Source organism: Dermochelys coriacea, chromosome 6 (genome assembly GCF_009764565.3).
Source record: "Dermochelys coriacea isolate rDerCor1 chromosome 6, rDerCor1.pri.v4, whole genome shotgun sequence".
Lineage (NCBI taxonomy): Eukaryota > Metazoa > Chordata > Testudines > Dermochelyidae > Dermochelys > Dermochelys coriacea.
The window spans coordinates 86,784,721-86,811,181 of NC_050073.1; the positions used below are offsets into that span (position 1 = coordinate 86,784,721).

Below are 26,461 nucleotides of genomic sequence, written 5' to 3' on the forward strand. Positions count from 1 at the left end.
GTAATCTCATTAAAAAAAGATTTCAAGTTAGTTAGGTAGGGTCTATTTTCCACAAACCTCTTTATTGGCATTAATTGTATTATCCTTCTTTAATTCTTTATTAATTGAGACCCGTATCAGCTACTTCATTATTTTGCCTGGGATTGATGTCAGATTGACAGGACTATAATTACCCAAGTCATCTCATTTACCCTTTTAAAATATTGGCACAACATTAGTTTTCTTCTAGTCTTCTGGAACTTCCCCATTGTTCTAAGACTAACATTAATGGTGCAGCAAGCTCCTCAGCCAACTCTTTTAAAATTCTTGGATGCAACTTACAGCCATGGTGATTTAAAAATGTTTAACTTTAGTAATTGCTGTTTAACATCCTTGTAATAGGGTGGCTTGCCCTTGGGCTGGGACTAAGCCAGCCCTGATTAGAGAATAAGCCACACCAAGAGGAATCTGTTGATTCAAATAAAAAAGGCTGCAGGAAGCTGCAGGGTTCTGTGTGGTTAAGAGAAGTAACTACAACAGTCAGAGGTAAGAGGTCTAGCAGTAAGCTAGGGAACCCTGGGAAACAGGAGACTGTGTAGAGCTGGAACTGATGAAATACTTTGTTCGTATTTGCGGAATTTTGAGTTCTGTTTCTGATTAATTCTGTTGCCTGCCTAGTGCAGAATGAATTAAAGGATTTTTGGTCTGAGAAGGTGGCTGGAAACTGAGTTCTTTGGGGGACCTGGTGCAGGGGAAATAGAGGCAGGTGGTGGGCATGATATTACAATCCTCCTGAGATATTAGTGAAGTGGAAAGAGTGGTATCATATGCTGACTACATCATCTGGGTTTTTTCCCCAAATACAGAACAAAAATATTTATTGAACACTTCTGCCATTTCTTCATTATTGTTGATAATTCTACCATTTCCATCCGGTAATGGACTAATACCATTGTTAGGATTCTTTTTGTTACGCATGTACTTAAAAATATCTCCTTATTGTCCATAACTCTACTGGCCATAGATTTCTTGTTGTGTCCCTTTGCTTCCCTTATCAGTTTTCTACAGTTCCTAGCTTCTGATTTATATTCATTGCTATCAACTTCCCCTTTCTTCCAGTTGTTGTTGTTGTTTGTTGTTTGTTTTTAATAGCTGCCTTCATTTTCCTTCTAAACGAGGTTGTTGGGTTTTTTAAACAAATATGATCTTCTCCTTGAATGTGGGATTGTGGCTTTTTGGGTATTTAGTCAAGTGTTCTTGAACAATTCCCAATCACCATTCCCATTCTTCCTCCCAGGCAATTTGGTTCATAATTGTTTTCAGCTTTGTGAAATTGGCCCTTTTAAAACATGAAGTGTCTGTATCACTGGACTTGACTTTATTCTGTTTGTATATGATCACTTGTACTGAAGTTACCATTAATGTCGTGCTACTGAAACTTGATTAACAGAGAGGGAAAGTGTTTTTTATTCACACTACTTAAAACCTTTTGGGTTTTGGTTGCTTTTGGGTAGTAACTTATCTCAAATACACTATAAATCATTAGGATAAAAATTATCCTTGCTAAATATTCGACACCCAGTGCATCCATTAAGGAGTGAGAAAGCTCACATTCGGCATCTAAGATTTCCAGTGAGTCCTCTACCAAAATCAGGGAAGGACCGATTTGAAGTTCCTGATATTTCAAAGGTAGAAGTCAAGATTTTTTTTTTTTTTTTAAAGGAAACCTTTCAGACTTTCTTTATCCATTATAAAGAAACAAACAGTTGCAAAAGGCCTCCTCCTCAACCCCATTTTATTAAGTGTTGTTTGTTTGTTTGTTTGTTTTTTTGCAGGTTACCATTTAGATGAGCGATTTTTGCTTGGTTCTTGGCAGATAAACAGCTTTTCAGTTCACAAAATCCATCATTGCCACCCTGACTATGACTGATTGCCATCACCACCCTCATGCCCACCTGAAAACATTGATCCTGTAGATCCAAGTGCATAGTTACTGCTATGAGTCTAGGGAATGATTTTAGTTATATCAAAAGGACGAGTAGGGGGAGACTCCTGGAAACTGTGCCCAGTCCTCTTTGGACAGCAAATGGCTGGGGCTGAAATGGAGACCAAGCACATTGCTGGAACAATCTTTTTAAAATTGATCTAGGATCATCTCTATCCTTTAGGACTGAGAACTTGGGGTGGGATCCCACTCAGGTGAGCCCTAATAGGGAGAGAAAAGGGAAGTTTATGTGGCTGCTTGAGCAAGTGTCAAATACAGAAGATGACACACAAATGGGCACTGAAGTAATTTAGCCTGGGTTTGTTTGCAAGAAGTAGAAGTTGGACTAACAAGGCCTTAGGAGCAGGGGGCAGTGTAAACAGTTAATAATGGAATAAGACAGGAATTTGGTAGGGAAATGTGTTGTGAGGTACAATTGCTAACTCAGCATGAGACACGTGGGCCCAGATGGGGATCTCCAGTTCCTTCCGCCCGGAAATTCCCTATGTTGTTGTTAATTAGCATGGAAATATTTTCCTAGCTGCAGAAAGGATTGTTGAATTGCCAGTGGGATATTGGGAGTGGTTAGTCTATCAAGTAACTATTAATTAGGTTACTTCCCACTGCTGTTGATATGCTGGGGGATGATTGTGGGCCAAAACAAAAGGAGGGGGAAAGAGGAGCTGGGGAAGGAGAGGGTGGAAAGCCTGGGACAAAGAGACTGGACACAGGGGAGGACAAGACAGGCAGGCTGAAATGAGAGGGCTGAATAAGAAACGGCTGCTTGTGCCCCAGGACAGGGGAAAAGCAGAATGAGAAACAAAATGCAAGTTAGGTCAAAAAGGAAAACTCCCAGGAAACCTAAATAGCAACAGAATTGATTGAATGCAATTATTCAAGGGAATCACTAATTCCTTGGGATCTGACTGTTTCCTACCTTGCACCTTGTCCAGTCAGTTACACCTGTGCAAAGTGAGCACACAACGCTCTGAGTATCGTAACAGTGGTGTTTTACACTCCCCCTACACACGTGTAAGGCAGGGTTGAATCTGGACAATCAGCTGCCCTGGACACAGGCTACCTTTTTTTGCTGACTGGTTCTAATATCTTCACCTGCATTGAAATGGGAGCTAAATCTGCTTTGATTAGTAATACTAACTGGAATTTTCACCATAGTTCTCTCTATATCCTTGGTGGAAGTGCAGTCAAATGCCCCTATGGTCTCTATGCTTCCTATCACAACACTACACTGAGAATGGGGGATAGGGGACATGGGCAGCTGGTGAACCCCCCCTCCCCGCCCTTTGGGGAGGCTAACCCCCAGCCCTGTTTTTTCCACCCAAGGCCCTATGCCCCCACTTGCGGCCTGAGCCCCGGCCCACCCACCCCAGCTGCCCTGATCTGCCAGCTGGCCAATCTGAGCACCGGGCCGCCGGCCAGCCCAAGCTGCCCCAGGCCATTGGCCCAAGCACCGAGCCAGCCCAAGCCTCCCTTGGCCATCCTAGCCCCTGGCTACTGGCTGGAGCAGAGCCTCCGCTAGCTTCAGGGGAGTGAGGGTGGGGCCTCAGCAACTTCTTTTCTCTCCCTTTCCAGCAATGGAAGAACATAGTCACTAAATGTAGTGTTACACAAGTGTACTAGCCCTATTTATACCAACAACAGTGACTCCTGACCTAAACATGAGAATGGGGGTAGGGAAAGAAACACAAAGAGGACCAGGAATGAGGAAGAGATGAAAAATGTGTCTGGCAACATGAGTTAGAATAAGTCAGTAATCTAGTCACAGAGGGGAAAAAAAATTGAGCAAGTGGGTTACCTAAAAATATCAGTGCCGGCTCCCTCACAGACTGAGGAAAATGTTGCAATTCACAGAAGGTATGTTCAGGGGTTTTTAATACAAAGAAATAGCATCAGTGATACCTTATAAGGTACCAACACAATAAAATGTTATCCTGAGGTGTGGCTCAACAGAACACAACTGCCATCAATGTCCTACTCAAGGAGAGTTGTCTGGTGAGAAGAGGGATTCCGGGCACGTAAGGGACCCACCCATTCCTTAGACGATAGGATGGGGCAGCTGGCTAGGGAGCAGCGGGCCCTTATACAACTCCTCAGAGAGGGATTTGCAGGGAACCGGAGAACATGGCGTGAGGGGCTGAGCGCCAGGGCCAGGAGGCAGAGTGTCAGGCCTGCTACGCCTGCGGACGAACGGGGCATTTGAAACGGGACTGTCCCTATGGGGATAGGGGCAGGGTGCCGCAGCCCCAACCGGGACAAGGAGAGGTCTCACGGGCAGGCCGCCGGGTGTGGAAACACGGGTGGCTGCCAACCTGTTGGGCCTGCGGGCAGATGGGTCACATGCGGTGGGCCTGCCCAGGCCAGAGCGACGAAGAAAAGCCCAAGACAGCCTGGAGGCGGGGAACCTGCTGGGGCTGCCGGGAACGGGGCCACATAAGGAGGCACTGCCCCCTCAGGAGAACTGAGGAGAGGCTGGAAGAGGTGCCTGTGTGCCTGGAAGGGTCAAGACTGGAAGATGCGGCGACCAGGATGGAGGGAACCCAGACCAAAAAGGGGGCTGTCGCCAAGGACAAAACCCAGACCGATTGGGCCCAGCAAGAGGCCGGGACCCAGGTCGGAGTAGAACAGGTGGCTGTGGGAACCCAGACCCTAAGGGAAGAGGGCCTGGAGGACCAGGACCTATGGGCACTATTAGAGACCGCTGAGCTGGCCCACAGGAAGGTCGAAGCCCAAGTCCGGGAGATGGCCTGGGGCTGGGAGGCCGTGGAGGAGAAGCGGGCAGGCCTAGAAGGGCAACTCTGTAGGGGTCAAGACTCCCCCTGAACCCCAGGGGTGAGGGCTTTATGGGGGGGGGTGTAGCAGGGTGAGCACCTGCTCCAGCCCTGAAGGAAGTAGGCTGATTGGGGGAAGTGGCAGCAGCTGGGGGCCACACCCCAATCAGGGCCCAGCTGGCTCTATTAAGGCTTTGAGCCAGAACCTCCTGGAGAGAGACTCTCTCTAGCTTGGAGAGTGAGAGACCTGGCTGCAAGGGCTGAGAAAGTACCTAGGTTAGGAGCAGGGCTGGGGAAGGGCCAAAGGAGCTGGGGAGCTTGGGCCAGGAAAGCCCCAGGTGGCAGGCCTGGGAAGGCCTAGTAGGTATGGGGGTTGCAGTGGCAGCCACGGATAGGCAGAGGCAGTAGGTCCTAACCTAACCTTGCCTGTGATGCATGGCTCATACTGCAGCCTGCTCCAGGTTGCAGGGCTAGCTGGTGACTGGCAGGAGCCTATGACTGAGGCGAGGTAGGGATAGTGGGTGGGGGGTACCCCTGGGAGGGGGAGACCCAGAACTGTGGGGGTATTGCTAGGGGGCAGCACCCAAGACAAGGGCACCGGGGTCTGGGAGGGACACAGGGGCCCGGGGCGGCGAAACATCGGCCTGAAGGAGGCACTCCAGAGGCTGGATGCTAATTCCCCGACGACGACCAGCAGAAGGTGTTGCCGGGTGAGTCTGCACCCCGTGACAATCTGCTAAGTGAGCAACAGCCAGCAGAGGTGGGTTGAGGTGGAAAGTCTCATAAAAAAGAAGCAAAGTTTACCAAAACGCTGCAAAAGCACCTTCATTTGTGGTTCCATCAGATAATCTGTAACCACAGCAGATGTAACCTGAGATGCAAAAGATTGTTGTTATACATAGTACAGACATGACAGGAGCTGGTGTTATCAGAAGAAGCAGATAGGCAGACTGAATGAGTTGAGAAGATGAATGCAATAAAAGTTAAATGTAAGAAATATTGAATAAAATAAATGTGGAGATTCTAGGGCAAGCTTTTTTTGGAACAGGCCTTTAAAATAATTAATGGAGTTATAAAAAGGGGATTATACCTCCCTTCCCAAAGTCCTGTTTGTCAGAAATGCCTTGATGGATTAACCTCAAACTTCAATTTTTTTTTTAAAGCATCTGACTAGAGATTGGAAATAGAATCCTTTCTACCTGAAGTTTTGTTTCTGGAGGAAAGCTGAAAACTAGGCTTAGAATTGCAAGTCTATACTTGATTGTATCCCTCTTCTGCCTGTTGTTATGACTCCTGCCTTCTTAGGACTGGTTTACACACAATTTTTGTTCCACTTTAACTCTATTGGTTTAAAAACCAGTGTAGTTTGATTGGTTCAGCCCCCAGTATGGATGCAGTTATACCTCCTGTAAAGGTGCTTATACCAATATAGCTTCTTTATAGAACTAAGCTGTACCCAGATATGCATGTTTATGCATACTAGGATGTTAAACTGCTTGAACTATATCAAAGTATAATCACACCCCTAGTTGAAATAATCACATTGGGACAAAAACTGTGTAGTGCAGGCCTTAACTTGTGAGCTCTTTGCAGCAGGGACTATATCCTCATAGGTGGAGGTACCTTGCCTAGCTCAAAGGGTCCCTGATCCTGATTGAGGCCTCTGGGGATACATCTATACTGCATTAAAAGACCTACAGTATGACAGTGACTGACCAAGGTCAGCTGACTCTGGCTCACTGGGCTCTGGCTGCAGGGCTATAAAATTACACTTTAGATGTGCAGACTTGGGTAGAGCTCCGGCACTGGAACCTTCCCTTCCCTTGCAGGGTCTTGTCTACACTGCTATTTTTAGTCCTGCAACCTGAGCTCTGTGAGGCCAAGTCAGCTGACCTGGGCTCTGAGACTCTGGGCTCTGAGCTTTTTATTACAGGATAGATACATTCTCTGGGTGTTACCATACAGTAGCTATTACATAATAATGGAAAGGGAATTACAGATGTAGCTATAGAGTCATCCTAGTACATCTATAATTAGTCGTACTAATGATGTTAATCTACAAAGGACTTGTAAATATTAACCAATTACTAGGAGATAAACGTTAACTACATAGTCGTGTGTTGTGTCAACATTTTTTTTTGTCTGGGAAGTTCCTTACTTTTTACTTGCTCATAATACTGAAAAATGGCTGAATGGATTTTGCTTGTAAACTTTATTATATTGAACATTGTGAGGTTGTCCATCACTGTTTAAAATGGGAGCACATAACTTTACCCAATATAATGAAGAAATGCATTATGGTACCCCACAGCTTCACAATGTTTGAGGATAGTGATTGGTGGGGGGGGGGGGAACAAGCCAGAGCCCACCATTGCTGGAAATGGATGCATTTTTCTAAACATGGCCAATTTTGGGCTCAGTTGTATTTCCAGCAGGAGAAAATTCCAGAGGCCAGGGCTTGCTCCTGAGAAGGATTTGCTTGAGCTTCACTCTAAGGCAAGATATAGGAAGTATTTCTCAAGGACATCTCTGGTGTGGCAAGGGAGAGGAGGTGTCTTGGATAACTTGGGCTTATGTCATTTAGAACTTTGTGGATGAGAACCAATGTCTTGCATTTTACTTAGAAATGGACTGGCAGCCAGTGAGAGACTGTAAGGAAGGTTTATTTTTTTTTTTTTAAATAAACTGTTTCTTTTAACAAAAAGACATGGAAAAGTTCCCATGTGTCTTAAGTGTTGTAATAACCTGTTTTGATCCATACATTAAATTTTGTCAGACTTGACTGGGCAGCATCCCTCTAAATTGTATATGACAAATGGAGGCCTACCCATGATAAAACCCAAACATAATGCAACAGTGTTAGTGTATGCTACCCTTAAAGTGTACAAATATCATCTTCTGGGCTCTCCTCCCATGGAGACCTTCACCTGTTAGATTCTTGTCTTTTCCTGTCAGTGATGTGTGAAGCAGAAATATAGGCCTTTAGTGAAGAAATAGGAATAGCATTATTCTTTATTAAACAGCTGTATGAAGAGAGCATTCTTTATGCCACTGAATCACAAACCAATTATATATATGCCTAGAGTCTCTTTATTTTTCTTTTAAAATTTCCTCCAGTTGTTTATGGTCCTATTCTTAACTGTTAATCTATCCCTCTTCATTTCCCTTCCCTGTGCTTCAGTTTCATCATCTGTAATACAGGGATAATAAAAAGGAATCTACCTCACAGTGGTGAGGGAAACTGGATCATTATTTTTTTGTGAAGACTTTTGGGATCCTCATACAGAAGGTGGTAGAGAAGGGTTGCTATATGTCTTTTAATTCTATTGATGCCTTTTTAAAGTTGTGTACAAGTTCCTGGGCAAGTTGCCTGGTGTTCAGTGTGCCAGTGGAGAGGCTATTCTAATGATCTGGGATCTGCAACCAATAGTTTTACTTCCTCTGTTATGGGCAGTCCTAGCTGGAACATGTGCAATTGTGTGCATTGTGAGAATGACAGTGACACCCTGCTGGAGGGTGGGATTGGCAAAGAGCTGAACCTTACCTTCAAACTACAACAAGGCTGTGGGCAGAAGCAATGGGAGGGACTGGTTATTCCAGGCTGGGATAGACTCAGCAGCAGGAGGAGTCCTGGATAAAGTGATAACAAGGGACAGAGCAACACAACTAAAATGAAGAAATCTGCACCTGAAACAAGAATCCTGCAGAAACAAGAATCCTAGGAGAGCTGTTTGCACAGGACTTTGGGTAAATTCACTTTAGATTGCAGAACTTGGCTAGCAGTTTCTTTGCACTGTTAATGCTAGTAGATCTATAGCCTTTTGAAAGGGGAAAGATTCAGCTGTTTATAGGCTTCACTTTTACTACATTAGTGTTTAGTTTGTGTGGGACTATGCTAGTTCAAGTTCAGCTGTAGCTACCATCACCTAGTAGGCAGGGATTGCTACAGAGTCCTAGTGTCTTCCCTTCAATGCCCTCAAACATTGGTATCTTTGGAATTAGGGTTCAGTTCAGCCCATCCGAGAGAGGCAGTCCCAGTATCTCCTCAGCTGCACACCAAACACATTTTCTTGACAGCCTCCAGTGCTGCTGTGTCTGTGGTTTTGTGATACCTATGGCACTTTCTTTACCTGTTCTTGGCTTTTGGACCAAGGTAGGGGTGATAAAAGGTGAATAGAACCCAGACAATGGCATGGGCAGCACATGCACCTGCCTGACGGTGTGTGCATTAGGCAGCATGTGCTGCTCCCATTATCTTGTTCAGAATAACTCTCTTCTGGGTATCCAGGTGGATGCCTGACATGATAGAAATGGGAAGTGCTCGTTGTCTGCCAGAGACAGAGCAACAGCAGTGTGGACTCCCCCTGGGAAATTCCTACAAGCTGCCTCATAGCAAATGCACTCTGATCTAATTTAAACAAGGGTTTTGTTTAATGTGGATGACATGCTCTAACACATGAAAGTTTCCCATCTTTGGGAGCTGGACTGTAAGAACAAGGATTGCTATAGGTCTAGAGTGGAGTGCATAGGTAGAGCTGTTTGAGGGAATCCAAGGCTAATTGAGGTAAACTGGCAAAGCTGCAATGTGTGTGTGTTTTGGCGGGGGGACCTCAAGCACCAGGACTGGAGAAGCAGAGGGTGCTGCAGGGAAGGATTGAGAGACACTAGCAGAATTGTGTAGAGAGATGGAAATCACTTCACCCACAAATGAAATGCAACCCCTCTGGGGTGGTGCATAGCAGCTGTTTAACAGTGCACAGCAGCCCTACACAAACATCTGGAAAAGGAAATACTGTATAGAGCTGAAAATGCAAGGGTGAATTTTGGGAAGGTAGAATTTAATTTCCTGAGATAGAATCAGGCCAAGACACCGAGATTAACACCCCAGTTGTTTGTAAAATGGGATCTTAAATACCAAAAGAAAAATTAGATGGTTTGACTTAGCTCATCCATAAACTAACCGCTCCAGCAGCGCGGTTCCTGACTCCATGCTGATACTAGGGTTCACTACTGCCTTATTGAATCATTAACGCCACTCCTTGTTCTGGATATTCTTTGGAGGTCTCCCAGTATGGACTGGTCTTGATCCTGCTTGGTATGGGAGATCTGACAAAATGTTGGTTTGAGAAGGTCTGGGCGTGAGTGCTGTTTTTACCATCTTGCTGGCCTTCAGAACAGAAAAATGCTCGCTGTATGACGCATAGGATTCTCCTTTTCTTTAATGAAATGCCCCGAGAGTGACACTTTTTTTCTTAATTTTGATTAGGAAAGCGCAGCTTTAGCTCTGGATCAGAGACGCAGGAGAGGGCTCTGCCTTGGAGTAAGGGGAGAATGTTGAGAAGTTAGTGACTTTCCTAAGAGATTGGGCAAGGCAGGAAATTCTTGGCACTGCTTTAGAGACGAGCTTTGTGCCCTGTGGCCCCACACAAGAGACTTGCTTTAGATTCTTTCCTTTCCTTTTTTTGAAACCCAGGCAATTCATGTTGGTGACTTATCTCCTTCCATGGATTCATCTGATTATTGTTGATCAGGGAACTTGTTTTTTATGTGGATAAGGGCTGCGGAATTGGGCTCTTCCCAAGCAGACCTCAGAAAGCAGGCAAGTAATTTTGAGTCTCATTTATCTGTTGATTTTCAAGCTTTGTGGAGCTGGGGGACTCCTCCTGGAACTGTTTATTCCTTCATTCGTTAGAAATGGTGTTTGCAGCCAAGGAATGCCCTGCTCTAGGGCTCCCATAGAAGCGGGACTTTGCTTTTGGATCTCTTAAAAATGACTGTTAGAGTTCGTTAGAGTTTGTAGAGTGTGCTGGGAGGATCATTTTATTTCAGTATAAAAGCCCAATCTGAATTTGGAAGCTTATTTTAATCTCTGGTGAGCTGAACCAAAACTCCAGATCAAAGGGCCTTCATGTATTCTGGAAGTTTGTATTTGGAGCCAAATGTAATGGCTGGGCCCATCAGTGACTATGTTGTTTGTTAGAGATGCTCTAAGGGAGTCTGTTCTCAGACAAACAAACCTAGGCAAGGGTACCACCATGTCCCTGGCTATTCAGCTCCTCCCTATTTCCTTTGGCACTAAAACTGGTTTAAATCTCTTGGTCTTCCTCCCCCTTTTCCTGCTATCAAAGTTAGTATGGATATTATTACAATAGGTGTTTGCTATAAAACTAGCCGTGCTCTCTCTCACTCCCCCTGCCCCCAAGGTTATTGAGAACATGAAACAGTATTGCTTGTCTCAAGCTGACCTTATACAAATCTCAAACATACCAAGAGGCTATTAAGTGCCTAGTTAATGCTCTGTCTGCACAAGTGTGTACTTGTTGTCAGTGCTAAAAGTAATAAATAAGTGTGGTAGGTGCTTCACAGAAGTACATAGATGTTATCATATATAGAAAACACATGAGGCAGATACCTTCCCCAAGGAGCAAATCTAGGAAGTTGACATTTAAACAATCTAATAAACTCACTAACTTTTGTAGATAGAGGCAATGCTTCAGAATTAAGTGTTTAGGAGGGATATTTAAATATGTTGCAGTGTGTAATTGTCCTGCTGCTAATAAGCTTTAGATAGAGCCTCATAGATTTTATTTCTGTACAAATTCAGACATATTGAATTCTCTGAATACACTTCATTTAAGTACTAATATCTAACATGAGTACACTATACTGTGCGTACCTAACAGTGGATCACTAGTGTAATATTGGTGAACTCAACAGTAAATAAATTGATAAAAGTGTGATCAGGCACAAATACTCTTAAAGTCAATGGCAAAACTGCGATTGGACAGCCACCGTTAAAAAATATTTGAGAATTAATAAAATATATTGAAACTAAAGAAGGAATAAAAGTCAAAACTGCACTGAGTCAGTGGTGTTACTTTCTCCAGTGGTACAAAGGACATTGCAAGGTGCAAGAATATCTCATGATTTTAGTGCTTGTTGGGAGAGTGCTGGACACAGAGTTTTATTCAGAGGACACAAAGAAAAGCCCTGTTGAGAATACAGATTACACAGAAAAATGCAAATTAATGTAATGTTAAGGTTACAGCATTAAAATTCTCCAAAGGTCAGGAAACACAATAGCTAGGCTTCCATTGGCATCAGCAACTTCACTGTCTTGTGCATTCTGTGTATGAGGAGTATAATTAATCAACACAGTTAAACACAAAAACAGATCTGGAAAATACTCCATATAGGCAATGCACTAAAAATCATGTTGCTGTTGGAACCTCTACTTCCGCATTTCTGTCACGCTTAGTGGTGTTAACCAAGCAGCCTTGACATGGGTTTTTTTTTATTTAATTTTTCTTTATTTTTCTTCATAATAATGCTAGTATTTAAATGGTCCCAATTTGAAGGCTCTGAAGTTCACACCCCACTGAGGCTTATAGGATGATATCCTACCTTTGCTGCAGTTTTTGGCTGGTGAGAGTTCTCTTGTAGATTATGTTAAAATGACAACTGAATCTTCCTAATGGGAAAGTTTTTTTTTTTTGTTTGTTTGTTTTTTAAAACAAAACTTTTTGCTGCCTTCTACAAATTTTTTTTTAAAAAGATTGTGGATAGAATATCCTAAAACTATGGGATATGATTTTTTTTATTGATTTTTGTTGTTGTTGTTGTTGTAGTTGTACATCCTTATGTTTTCCCTGACATTAAACCAGGTGCAGTTACATTGGGCTCTGCTAAAATCATGGCAGATATGCTCAGCATGCATAGAAGTGATTTTTTGGGTGCTTGCTTTTTTTCACACGCTCCCAGAAGATCCCAGCTCTCTGTCTCGGCCATCTTTCAAGCTTCATATATATTTGCTGTAGCCCTGTCTAAAGTATGATTACTTTTCTTTTTTAACATTGGAGGAAAAGTGTAGTATGTTTCATTCTTCCATAATAATTTACAAATGGCTGAAAGGGTTTTGCCCAATTGACACTTGCTCCCTCTCAGCCACCCACCCACCCACCCACACACTTACTTTTCCTGTCCTCTCCCCCAAACCCCTCACCCTTGAGCAGAAGTCAATCACTGAAAATTTCATATACATAAATAATAGTTTGGGGGCATTTATGAGCCTGTGAAGCAGGAGTTTATAGTGGAAGCTGCCTTCAACTTTAACTACAGTAGGTACTAATGACAGGAACCTTTTAACAAATGCAACAGCAAATAACCAGTGAGAGAGCCTGCTTAGATACAGTCCCAGTTTTCCAGATGGCAATACTCTAGACTAGGTGTTCGAAGAAAAATCTATTAAACCTTTATCCACTCTACAAGTAGCTTGTTTTTAAATATATTTTGAGGTGAGGGTTTTTTTTTTTTCCCTCCAATCTTCTGGCCTCCTTTCTACAGTGTGTTGCGATGGGTGTAAAGTCTATGTAGGATTTCCTCTGCTATAGGATTTCTACCCCTGTCTGTCCATGTCTCTGTGAGACTGCCTGACACACATCATTTACTGCTGGAATGAAGAAGAGCTTCCACATAGGAGTTGACTGAGTTAGGGCCATGAGAGTTATGTGTAAAGAACCAGCTTCAGACTTAGGAGAGTGTTTTTCCTGGACCTCTGACTTCTTTCTCCCAAAGTATAACAACTAAATTCATATGCTCGAATAAAAGAGGAGATGAAGATTCAAAGAATTCTGGGCTCTGTTCAAGGCTGTGCCACTGTGTTGCTGAGACAGTGTGGGCAAATCTCTTGGTATCTCTGTGCCTCAGATTCTTTCTCCCCAATACAATATAGGGATAATACTGGCCTACCTTGCATGGGCTTTAATTAAATAATGTTTGTAAAGGGTTAGGTGATATGGAAAGGCAAGGAACAAATTGGTTGCATTTTTATTTATTTGGTGCAGAATGTATACAACTACACTTGTATTAAGGTCAAACGTTTCAAAAATGGCCACTGGATTTGGGTACCTTAATGTTTGGGAGCCTCTTTGCTGCACCTTGGCCTGATTTTCAGAAGTACTCAGCACTAAAAATTCCAGCTGAAGTCTGTAATAGGGTGGCCTGCCCCCTCTAAGGATAGACTTGGGGCCAGTCAGCCTAGTTCAGTTAGTCCTGCCCTGTTATACCTGTGCAGGGTTGAACTTTAGAGGAAGACAGTCTGGAAGTGGGGGATTGGTGGGGGAAGCAAACCAGACACGCTATCCTGTGGTGGGCAAGGAGCCTCAGGGGAGACAGGAGCCAGTGAGAGACTGTAGCCTGTCTGAAACCCTGAGAAGGGAAAGTGTGTGCTAACCCGGGGCAGTGAGAGTGAAAGCCAGAAACTTGGTCAGTGTTGGTACAGTTCGCAGCTGGGATTAGCCTGCAAAGAAGGAGGCTGGCAGCTGAGTCCAGCTGGGCTGAAGATTCAGTTGTTTTGCTATTTTCTGTTGGACTTCAAGTGAAAGACTCCAAGGTCCTGAAAGGGGCTGGACTCTGTTAGTTGGATTGGCTGGAGGCCAGGTCACTCCTATGGCCAGAGAAGACTCTGGGGAAATTGAGGAAAGGCTGCTACAATACCACGTCCCCCCATGATGGGGTGGGTTGGAGTGGCATCTCTGTGACAGTCAGTGGGAGCCAAGTATTCAACATCTCTCAAAATCTGACCCCAAGTCTCTCCCTTTCGGCACCCAAAATTAGAGCACATTCATGAAAATATGGTTGTGTTTTTGATGAAATTCAAGAGGAGTTGTCCCTTCAGTTAGATATTGACTCTGCAAAAATCAAAGGGCCAAATTCAGTTGAGAGGCATGGGTGCATCTCCATTGAAGTCAATAGCACTATACTAGGGCTGAATCTGGCACACTGCTTATCATAATGCTAAGTATAGCACTTTTCTTCTGTAGATACCAAAGTGCTTTACAATGGAGGTTAAGCATCGTTATCTCTGCTTATGGATGGGAAAACTGAAGAACAGAGCTCAACTAGCTCAAAATCACACAAGGCAGTGGCACAGCTAGGAACAGAACCTATGTGTCCTGCACCCAGTCCACTGCTTCGTCCACTAGACCATGCTGTAAGAATTAGAATATTAGGGAAATGACATGACATATAATTCTTATTTCATGGAAAAACATGAGTCCTGCCTTCTTTACTCAGGAAAAAGGCCCATTGACTCCAAAGAATGCGTTGCTTGTTTCGGCACTGAAGGATTTGGCCTTAAAGTAGGGAAACTGCTTTCAGTTATTTACATGAATAATCACCTGGTGTAACCTGAAACCTGGGCCATGCTGGTGTGTCTCCTAGGCTTATTTTGGGAAAACTCCCACCACTGCACTAGCACTGGTGCAACTTTATGGAAATAGTAGCAATAGTGTAGGTGGGACACTAGTTTTTGAACATCATGTTGCCTAACCCTGCTCAGAGTAAATCTAGATGACATGGTGGTAAAAGTTTTTGATGAGTGCTGGTACCTTGTTTTCACCACCAGAGCTGAACTGGTCCTCTATTCCACACTGCAAGAGACCCCCAAAATGTCTAATGTTGAAGATCATTATTCCCTCAGCTTTTCCTTCTGCCCTCTGTATCCCTCAATACCCAGCTGCAGTTGCCACCCATTGGGCCATACCTCTGAGTCCAGTTGGTATGGAGAGCTACATATCTGCCATGGAGGTCACTACTGATGTTAAACATCTGGGAGTCAGAGAAGGCTTGGAGAATAGTGCTAACAGCCACTTCCTACAGATGCTTGAGACTTCAGTTGATCTGCTGTTGAGACTGATTTGGGAGCTAGTAGAAGAAATCATAGAAGTGCGAGATGGAAAAGCCCTGTAAAGTCCCATCTAGACCATCCCCACACTTACCAATGGGGGCCAGGCAGGATTGCTTGCTACAGTCCATCCTTAAGGGCTTTAGCCAGTCATGCATACGTGTCCCAAACAATGGGGCTCACCCCATTCCGTGGAAGACAATTCCATAGCTACAAACATCAACACTGGGAGGTTTTTCCAAATATTCAAGGACTTGATCAAACTCCTATACAAATCCCCCAAAGTTTAGTAACTTGTTACTCTGAGCTAACATTAGCCAACAGGGAATCCCTTGGTCTGGGGGTTCCTTTAAAAGTGTGAATTTTGTCAATATCCTGATGTTAGTTATCAGGGAGTGTCCTGATCAAATGGATCACAGAGAACAGTAACTTCATTCTCAAGCCCTGAACTCTTTGCTGTCTAACCTTGCAGTTACTAACCCAGGTGTCAGCCCCAGTTTATTCTGTAGCAGGAATGCAAAGTTTCATGGAAAGAGTTTGGAATAAAACACAGTTCAGAACTGTACTCAGCTCACACTTTTTCTTTTCTTTTTCTAAGTTCAAGGTGTAAAGGAGTCAAATCCAAGCCAGCATCTGTACTTTTCCTTTTCCTTTTCTTCTTTTGGTGCAGTGAATTTTGTTCACTTGCTTACATACCCAAAGTTGCTGTAATGCTGCTGTGGGGAAGTGGTGACTGTGGGGGACTCCTTTCTGGGTGCAGTACAGAGGTGAAAGTCCAGCTTTTGCTGCTTTCCTATGGTGTGTGTGGTGGTGGTTTTTTTTTTTTTTTTTTTTTTTTTTTTTTGTCAGCTGCCTGTTATATCAATCACAGAGCTGGGATCTATTTATAGGTTGGGACTCAGAGTACTGTGTCCTAGTCACAAAGAGGCAGAGACACAGAGGGGACTGTCGGCTGGTGCAGGCAGAACCAAAAGATATTTAATCAGCAATTAGAAACACCTGAGGGCAAGGAAAATTCTGTTCCAGCCCAGAGCTTCTTTCTCAACCTGCAGCATGTAAGTACTTAACTTCTACCTTTTATTGTGTTTTGGATCCAAATGTCTCCCTGTACTAATCCTTTTATCTGGGCTTAAAATTATGGCAGCATCTCAATGTGGTTTAATTTTTTTTTTCTGTTTTCATACTGTCAAAGGAAGGTCAGAGTGATCCACAAGCAGGCAAGATGATTTCAGAACTTCATGTAAATCAGTCAATTTCACTATTTGGATGTTGGGTTTTTTCCTTCTTAAAACAAACGAAAGTTTGAGCAGAATGGGATTGTTTTGGGAATGGAAATAGTCAGCTTTGCTGGTGTTCTGAAAAGGCCACTGTATAATGTAACTCTGCTTTAAGGGCTTACCAAGGACAGGTGATATTTCCCCACCGCTGGTATAAAAACCACATACTTGGAAACTTCAGCAACCAATTACTAAAAGAAAAAAAACAACCATTCTGCCAATCACCCCCCAAAACCCGCTAGCTTTGGCTCACACCTTCTCTAGCACACATGAAAATAAAATTTTGTTTCACCAAAGGCGTTTGGCATTGAGCAGCTGATGTTTGTCTAATTGTAAAGGTCCCCAAACAACTTAATTTCTAAAGCCTCTACAGAGGCAATAAAGGGTTGCAAGACTTTGAGAAGTCAGCATAGTGACAATCAAAGGAGGACTCCATTGTGTGAGGTATTTGCTTTAAGGTATCTAAAATGCAAAATAAAACGCATACAATTGGTGTGTATTTTGGTGTGGCTTTTGTTAAAGGAAAATGTAGGAGAAGCTCTAATTACAAAGGCTTAAAAATGAATCGGAAACTAGTTTTTATTCATTATATAAACATTTTTTGGGGTCAAAAAACTGAAATAATTGGAAATTGAGCCCAAAAGAAACAAGACAAACAAAGACTTGTGATTTTTGACAGTTTTACTTTTTAATATTTTTTTTAAAGGATAGAACAATCTTTATTACAAATATATGTGGCTTCTTTGAAATTTCTTGCGTTTATAATGTCTCACAGGTGGGGAAAAAAATCAAGATTACAATTTTTATTTTTGTTTTTTCCAGTGGGGTACACTTTTAGTTATATACATTGTTCCCAAAGTACATTCTGGCAACTTTTTTTTTTTTTTAGGACAGATATTTTAACGTTTTGAAAGCAACAAAAAGAATACAAAATGGTTTGGTTTGAAATAATTTGGACTGAACAAACTTCTAATGAAAATATGAACAGAACAACGCAAGAGCTGCCTTTTGATTCAAGTATCAAGTACTAAGAAATAAATGAAGATTGGTGTGGCGGGATTGATTGAGGGAAGGTGACACAGGCCAGATCTTGTCTTATAAATATACATCTAGAACTGTGGCTTTTTATTCAATGCAAATTTTACCATTCCTGAAGTCTTTGACTTGCAAGTGTATCTTTTTTTGTTTTCTTTTGGAACTTATTCCAAATAGTTACTTGCAAAGATTATAACCATCCATGTAATATCTGAAGCTAACGAACTGGAATTGTAGAGGCGCAGCTTGCAGGACAACGTTGATAAACATGTTTTTCCATAGATTAGTAATGTTTAAAATAATTGCAACTCAAAGCTTCCTCCAAAAAAGCAAATTAAATAGAATTCTCAGCTTGACAATGCTCAGTATAGAAAGCTTAGTTCTGACTGGTAAGATTTTTTCACTTTCTGTTGTTCTTTAATTTATTTTTTTCAATGTTTGTTTGGCACAGTATTATATTTATTGTTTCTCTGTTTATTTCCCATTATAGTTGAATTATTCAAATCGGAGCAGGTATTCTAAAATATATTGAAGAAATCAAAATGGTGGTTTTAGTTAAACAAAGAAGGTACTGTACAACTAGTTTTAGATCCTCTTAAAAAATTTAAAATTAAAAAAGCAACCTCTTTCTCCACCATGCACACAGCAAAATTCCAACATGCCTACATTCAGACATGACTGCAAATATCCATGATTAAACACTTCTGCACAGATCCCAACATTCCTGAGCAAGTATTCCCAATCAACCATCTATCTCTTTAGTCTTAAGGATTTTTGGAATATTTCTTGGCTGTGTCCATGAAACTGCTGGACTTCACTCCCTTTTTCACTACAGTGGATCTTTTCTTGTATAATCTGCAGATTCTTTGTTTTGTTCTTGTATTTGGAAAAATTATCAAGTGCCGGCTGCTGTATAGCTTGTAGATCAAAAGATTATGGGACATCTTTCTCTTCTATCTCTGTGCATGGTTAGATAAATGATTGGAAAAAACTTTGATGCATTGTGTGGAAAAATGCAGCCTGTTATTTAGTTTCTGCTTCACTAACAATTAATGTTATGTGGACTAAGCACCCATTAACCTCATCTCCTCCAAACTGATTCCTTAAATGTTGTTTGTCATGGTCCTGTTTGTGATTTTTGAGGAATGAAAAATCTTGCTCATTACACCCTTTTCTGTTCATTTGACTGCAAAGTAATTGACACATACATTCTTTTTTTTGTTGTGAAAAAATACTTCCTGGGAATTTTGAGTAAACCTGTGCTAAACAGGCTGTACAGATATCTGAAATGCAGCATACCAGGTGTATACCTGTAAATCTCTGCAAATTGGGAAAAAACACCTGAGGGGAAACACTGTCCTTACTAAAGCAATTCTACGCTGTTAGGGTCCTTCCTAATAACCCCATGCCCAAAAGTCAACAGCCAGTTAATTATTATGTAGCTATCTTTCTCTCCTTTTCTCTCTTCACCTGTACATCTGTCCAGCTATTTCTGATCCCTCTATTTTTACATTTCATTATGCTCATGTTTGCTCTCTCACTCGCTCTTTTTCTTTCCTGAAAACACATTTCTATCTGGCACAGAAAATAAACTCAGATTGCGGGTAGTTATGTTAATCTAATTCAGTCCTCTGTGGGTTAGGAGTGAAATTCTAATAGTGGAGCTGTTGAGGGCTTTTTTGTTAATGGCTTGGGGATTACATTGAGTTAAAGGCTCATTTCCTAATCAAACAGAGAGGGAGAGAGTGACTCCGAATATTTATGAGTCTCCCAGCGCGAGTTAAACATTGAACTCCAAAGCAGGATTTCAGTGCCACAGAAAGAGTTAAAACCCCTTAGGGCTGCTATGGGAAAAAAAAAATGAAATCGGTTAAGCCATCAGCATTTTCAACTGCTGTACAACTTCAGTTCTGTAAGAAAAAATAATCATCTCACAAAGCTAAAATGGAAACTGTAGCGAGCTATTTAAAACAAAGTCAAGTGATGCTTCAGAACAGCTCTCGAGTAGGTAGGCAAGATATATGGAGTGCATGCAGAGGCCTAATAGAAACTCCAAATAAACTCTCTACTAACGTATAGTTGGGTTGGGGGGTTGCGTGTTTGAGAAGAGGAAACTTTTATCAGTTTCTAGAAGACTCGATTTAATGTTTTAATGGATTAGTTTTGGTCCCATTTGTCTAAACGAGAACTTTTTGTTTTTTAAAAATGTGGATTGGTCAGATCCTAAATTGTGCTACCTCTGCAGACAGATTTGTTAGTGGGCCATATTTGACTCTTCAGGTTAGCAGGAGTCTTGGGTCGAATAGTATAGTTAAGAAATCCAGAATCGCGGCCACAGGGACAAATCAATATTTTGGTGATGGGTTCAGTACAAATGCTTAGATAGAGCCTCATCCCACTGAAGACAATAGGTGTTCTGATTGACTTCAGTAGGGTAGGACCCAAACCTATTTTGCTAAGTATTGGTGTGTTGGAAAATAGGACAGAAGGGCACTGGCCTTGGTTGGGTGTGAAAACCAAACCTGCAAAGACTGAAGTATAAGAAATGAGCTGGTGCTGTGAAAGTCTCTCTGCTCCCTTCTGCAGGGGTCTTTTAGTAGCAGGTGTACTTCCTGACTCTGACTACCAAATCACTGCCTCTCCCTGTGCCTCAGTTTCCCTAGCTGTAAAATAGGGATAATGATGCTGATCCATAATCTGAGATAGGTAGATGAAAAACTTTATCTAAACATTCATCCTATGACAAGCAGATAGATATTGAGCTTGTGTTCAGCCCTGGTATAACTCTGTTGACCTCAGTGGCATTGTTCATGAGGTCTGAATTTGTCCTATTCTTTTTTAAGATGAACCTCCAGCTTTATTAATCCAAGAGGTAAATATTTACTAAGGTGAAGCCTGTGTCAGTATTTACCATAAGTAACAATAAATCTTGAAGTTCATCCAAACGCTGCATTGATACATGTATTGTTTTATATATAATATATGTTAACCATTCTCTTTGCCTTCTCCTGTGCCCTCCATAGTAGTGGCACCCAGGGCAGATCTACTACAAAGTATTCCCTTCACAGCTTTGAGGCTGATTTCTGTGGTCAAACTGCACCCGGTAATGTCTTAAATTTTTTTCTGTTCTCCCCATCACAGCACCCTTGCTTCTTGGCTGGTGCAGGAAGAGCTTCCACTCCTGTTTCAATCTATTTTAATCCCTGCCTGGCAGTTTCTGTAAATGCAGGGGTTTACCCTGGTGTCCTTTAACCAAAAATTTCCCTTCCTTTCTCCCTCCACTGCTGTGCAGCACTCTGTGGATGGCTTTCTGCCGTCCACCCCAGAGGTGGCTGCCTTTCAGCGAAGCTGTGTGTGTGTGTGTGTGTGTGTGTGTGTGTACATTTTGTGAAGGATTTAGGAATATGTATTGCCTTTCATCCTGAAGTGCTTCAAAAAATGCATACACAGCTCCACTGAAACCTTTACAGAACACAGTGGCAGGGTACGTATGCCATATGTTACAGACTATTTTAAGGTTTCAGAGTAGCAGCCGTGTTAGTCTGTATTCGCAAAAAGAAAAGGAGTACTTGTGGCACCTTAGAGACTAACAAATTTATTAGAGCATAAGCTTTCGTGAGCTACAGCTCACTTCATCAGATGCATTTGGAGCTGTAGCTCACGAAAGCTTATGCTCTAATAAATTTGTTAGTCTCTAAGGTGCCACAAGTACTCCTTTTCTTTTTGTAACCAGGGTCTAAGTCTCACATGTATCAGAGGGAAGTTTAATTGGCTCTTTATTTTCATTCATTAGGGGAGCCACTGCCATTTCCCTTCCCTCTACCATTTGCCCAGCAGTTGTGAGTTACAGCCCTAGTGTTTCACTGAGGAGTCATGTGATGCTCACAAAGCCAGGAGAGTGATGTTCATGGTGAGAAGAACTTCACCAGCATTAGGGCCTGGATAGATTACCTAGCTCAGCAAGCCCGCCTCCCCCTTTTTGTTTGATAGCAATCCTCATTTCCTGCTTTGTCAACAAAAACCCTCAGTCCTCTCCTTCTCCAGATATGAATCCACATGACTCTTGAACTCCTTTATTCTCTAGTTGCATTTCTGTGTAGCTTTATGTTGCACTTTTGCTCCCCTTCTTGGAGATTAGAATTGTAGCCAAGTTTCCTTCCAGTTTCTCCCTTGTTGGAATGTGCTCCCATAGTCCAATGCCCTTAACCAGGACTCCTGAGTTCTAATCACACCTCTAATACTGTCTCCCTGTACAGCCTGTGTCGAGTCCTTTCACTTCTGAGCTTTAATTTGCCCATCTATAACATGGGATTAATACCCTTCTGCCTCCCAGGAAGGCTGTAAGGATGAACAAGGGTTTTGGAGGTGTAAAGAAATGCTCAGCATTGTTATACTCTTTCTCCAGTGTGTTTTGCCTATTGTAACCGTTATTCCGTTTTGTGCCATGCAGAACACATCCTTTTTCCTCTCTGCCTGACCTTTTTTTCCCTTCCCACCTCCTCCCTTTCCACCTGGCAGTAAACCTCAGTTTAGGATCTTTCTTTCTGAAGTGGCCCTGGTGCTGTGGCTCGCTGTAATGCTCACCTACCCCAGCTGTTGCTCCTGATGTCTCCTTTTATGAAATGTCAGCAGGAACTTTGGGAGTGTATTCATCCCTCCTGATGCCTGACTGCTGCTCTGACATAGGAGGGCTCTGAAACTGGTTTCTCTGAAGAGGTTAAATGATAGCAAATAAGGGCTCAGGCATCTCCTAAGGAATAAGGACTGTATGAGAAAATTGATTACTTTGGCTTATTGATCCTTCAGGAAATAGTTGGCACTGAAGTGACAGTGCTGCTGTTATCACTTTAGGGGATTTTGTACCAAAACCATCCTTCTGTTTGCTGAGGTCAATGAAAAACACTGCTCAATCCCATGTTCTGCCCCTGCTCATTCCTTTGTATATGTAAAGATTCCCACCTTGTGGCTGAGGCCATTGGTACAAGCCACAACGATTGATGTCGTCATGTTTTTATTTATTCATTTATATCAGGATCAGGGTCCTATTGCCCTGGGGACTGCACAAAGCCATAATAAAAGATGGAGTTGAGGGTCTTACGTTCTGATTTTAAGAGGAGACACAACCAGAGGGTACAATAAACAAAGTGAAGGAACAAGAGAAGGTGGATGAGGGGAACAGTGAAAGGAAGACATGGTTATGTAGAATCACCTAGTTATTTTATTTCTAGTTGCTTTAGTGCCTCTGCTTTTTCTGCTAAACTAAGTGCTTTCCATGTTCTCTCTGTCTTTGTCATGAAGTCTTTCATGTGCCAACCCTGTTTTCCTATGCTACAGTGCTGCCTTTCCCCTTATTAACATCTCTGGGAGAGTAGTACATTGATCATCACTTCATATGCTAATAGCTGAATTACATGCATTTGTGATATGCTGTTACAGAGTTGCAACACATTAATCCTAGGGCAAAGCCTTATCTTTGCACTGGATTTTTTTTTTTTAAAAATATACTGGTATAGTTCAAGCATTGTACCTGCATCAGTGAACTCTTAGTATAGATGTGCTGCACCGGTATAAACAGTACAGGGCTCCAGAGTGGGAATGGGGTGATGGTTATGCACAGAATGAGTTTAAGCTGAGTATACTTGTTTGTTCTGTTTCCCCTTCTTCCCCCCCCCCCCAACAGCGTGGGCTGAATCTACATTGGCTGTTGCGAAGGTATCTGGAGGGCACTTGTATCCTGGGGCCCCATGTTAACCATTTATAGGAATGGCTCAGAAGCATGAAAGTGGTATATTGCAGCATTTTCTGCTATCTGTACCCATGTACAGATTACATGGCAGCCATGGGCTTCAGTCAATGAAAAATGTCCCACTTCCACATTGCACAGGCCCACAGAAGGTTTGAAATTGAGGATTCAGTCACTTGATGGGTTTTCATCTTGTGGTCAAAGTGTATCGCTTTGCTGAATCACACATCAGTGGAGTAATATTGAATTAGCTGTGAACTACACAGTGTCAGCCAAGTAACACCTATCCCTGGGAGGATCTTTATTCCCTGTAGCTTCAAGCATTACCTTCTGTTGCATGTTTCCTGCATTCAGGTGAGGGAGGGTGACATGATTTTGAATGACTCCTGTCTCCATGGTGAAGTATAAAGATGTTCCTTTTAGCTGGAGCCCAGCCCAAGGCTCCTTGCCACATGGAGGGGAAGCGGGGTTCAGGGAGAGCAGATGAGCACAAGAGGTTCCACCCTTAAGAAAGGGAGCCTAAGTAGGAGAGAATTTGAAGGCCATGAACATTCACAGAATAAGTGTTCACAGGAAGCAACCTCTCCCCCCACACCATTAGCATTTAGTGACTGTCTGTGTTGTAGACAGTAGCTCAGGGTCATGTGGTTTCCTCTTCCCCAGTGTAGCCAGCTGCCTTATTGCTATTAGCCTGTGTAAACTCAGAAGCTGAGCTCCTGCTCTCTTTTGCTGCTTACCATACCTATTCTGTAAAACAGGAGTGTCTTGGGCAGCTGAAAAAATTTACCTTCATAGCCAAGGATTCAGCTGTGTGGTAAGAAGGTACCACTTCTAGACTTCTCTTGGGGGCTGGAGTAGGAATGGGGAAGGGATGCCTGTTCTGTTCCCTCTTGGGGGATGGGGAAGACTGGTGGTGCTTCTGTGGCTTTGAGGGGCAGCCAGGGTAGGGAGACCATCTTTGTGTATGTGAAGGTCCCTCTCCTCTCCCTTCTAGGGCAGGGCAGTCGGGATTGTGTTTTCCATGCTGTTCCTAGCCCCTGAAAGTGTCACTCTTTTAAAATGACATTGCTGAGGCTACTGCGTGAATCAGGTATCAGTGAGCCAACTTTCAAGTGGTCCGTCTGGGAGGGCCATCACAGACCTGCTGCTCTGCGTAGCAGGGTACGGGGAGTTTTCCAAAATACTTGAGCACCTAATTCTGCTCCAGCCCTTGTCTGTCTTTGCTCTCATTCCCTGCTGAGTGTGTGCATCAATAGCCCAACCTCAGGCACTGACTGAGCTCTTCATCTTCAAATTGCTTTACAGACAGTAATCGCCGAATGGCCCCCTTCTCTCCTGTGCCTGGAGGGATGAGGGTGGTAAGTGTCAACAGAATAGTGTACCCCCTCTGACTGCCTGGGACACCAAGGAAGCTTCCCTGGGTCTTCCCTATGAGTTGTTTTGTAGATGGGGCTAGAAACCAGCTGTCCTCCCTGGTTCATGCTGCATATTTCTGCTTGGGAGTTAATGCTGCTTTCCCAAGGGTTGCTTACTGCATAGCTCTAGGGTAGACTTGGCCAATGGCAGCATGGCTTCTGAAGGAGGAGCTGGGTTGGACTAGAGTTGCCCAAGGTGAGAGAAGGGTTAGATGAGGGCTACTCAATCTCCCAGGCTTTTCTGTTTGGGTTACGAAGCTTAGGCCTCTGGTTCTGTTCTGGACCTTGACTACTGAGACAAGCCACAAATCCAGCTGTAAGCACTGTGAGGCCAGGCTTTAAAATGGGCCTATTAGAAGTGCATGCTTAAAACACACTAGTTTCTCCAGTGATGCACTGTGGATGCATAGTTGTTCACTTCACATACATGTACAATTGCAAGCACGAATGCTGTTTTTGTCTGTGCAAACAGATGCCCTTATGAATTTTACAGGTATAGTTTTGAAGGCCTTTTTGAAAACTGGGCCCTGTAAAACACTGAAATAACTATGGAAAATAAATGCATTTAATTTTATTGTCACAAAGTCTAATGCTAAAAACTAAAAATTCCAACAAATAGATGAGGCCCCTGTAAAAAGGTGATCCCTTCACAGTGCTCTCTATACAAAATGCAGTGGTAATGGTGCTTAGTGCTGTGTGTTCTGTAGGTAGCTTAAGAGCACATTGTGGGAATAAGGCACCTCCTGAACTACTATTTTAACATGGTCTACCTCAAAAGATCATGGGGCGAGAAAAGGAGACTGGATGGGTCCAGAGTCTGAGCTCTCCATTGATGCCTAGGCTGGGCGGCAGTCAGGAACAGCTAATTTCATTAGAAAAGAAAAATAACACTTTTTCAGAATGATTTGACTCCCCCCTTCCCGCTTGGTGGTCCTTGATTGATTGTTGCACTTACCTTGTATCTTGTTTCAAATTTAGATTGCAAATTCTGTAGGGCAGGGACATTCTCTCCTCTTGTGTGTCTGTACAGTGCTTAGCACATCTGGGCCCTGATCCTGACTGGAATAAAAAGCTGAATTTCTAATGGTGTTGTGATCTCCTGTTTGGAGTCCTCAAAGACCTGACACACTCCTGACAGATGGGGAGTGGTAGGGGGCCACACTACTATTTATACTCCATGCCGAGCCACAAACAGCACTGATGTCTCCCTTTTTCTGAGCCCAGCTGAAATATCAGGTAAATATGAATTGCTGCTGATTTGTTGTTGTACAAATACACCCTTTTTTTTTTTTTAAAGAGATTATGTTCTACAGGCATCTCTTAAAATGCAACCAAGTGGGAGTTTGTGCTGCTGCTTTCCTGCTCATTTGGGAGCCCCTGCATCTCTGTTAAAGGCATGTTTCTGAGAAGAGAAGCCTAGCTGCTAATTTGTCAGTAGGACCTTATTTCTGGAATGCAGCAGTATTTCACCAGTGGAGGAGCTGTCCTGGAAACTTACAACACAAGGTCAGCTTCCTTCTTGTCTTGCTTTTATCTATAGAACTGTTCCAGTGCT

The 26,461-nt window shown here is 42.9% G+C and overlaps 1 protein-coding gene across 1 annotated transcript in view; it reads left to right on the forward strand.

Annotated features, from left to right (window-relative positions):
* Nucleotides 1–26,461, forward strand: part of ESRRB (estrogen related receptor beta) — a 237,324-nt gene that overhangs the window by 49,310 nt on the left and 161,553 nt on the right. The window contains exon 3 of the mRNA XM_043516231.1: nucleotides 16,327–16,491. The gene's annotated coding sequence lies outside the window, so the exon portion shown is untranslated. The remainder of the gene's footprint in view (nucleotides 1–16,326; nucleotides 16,492–26,461) is intronic.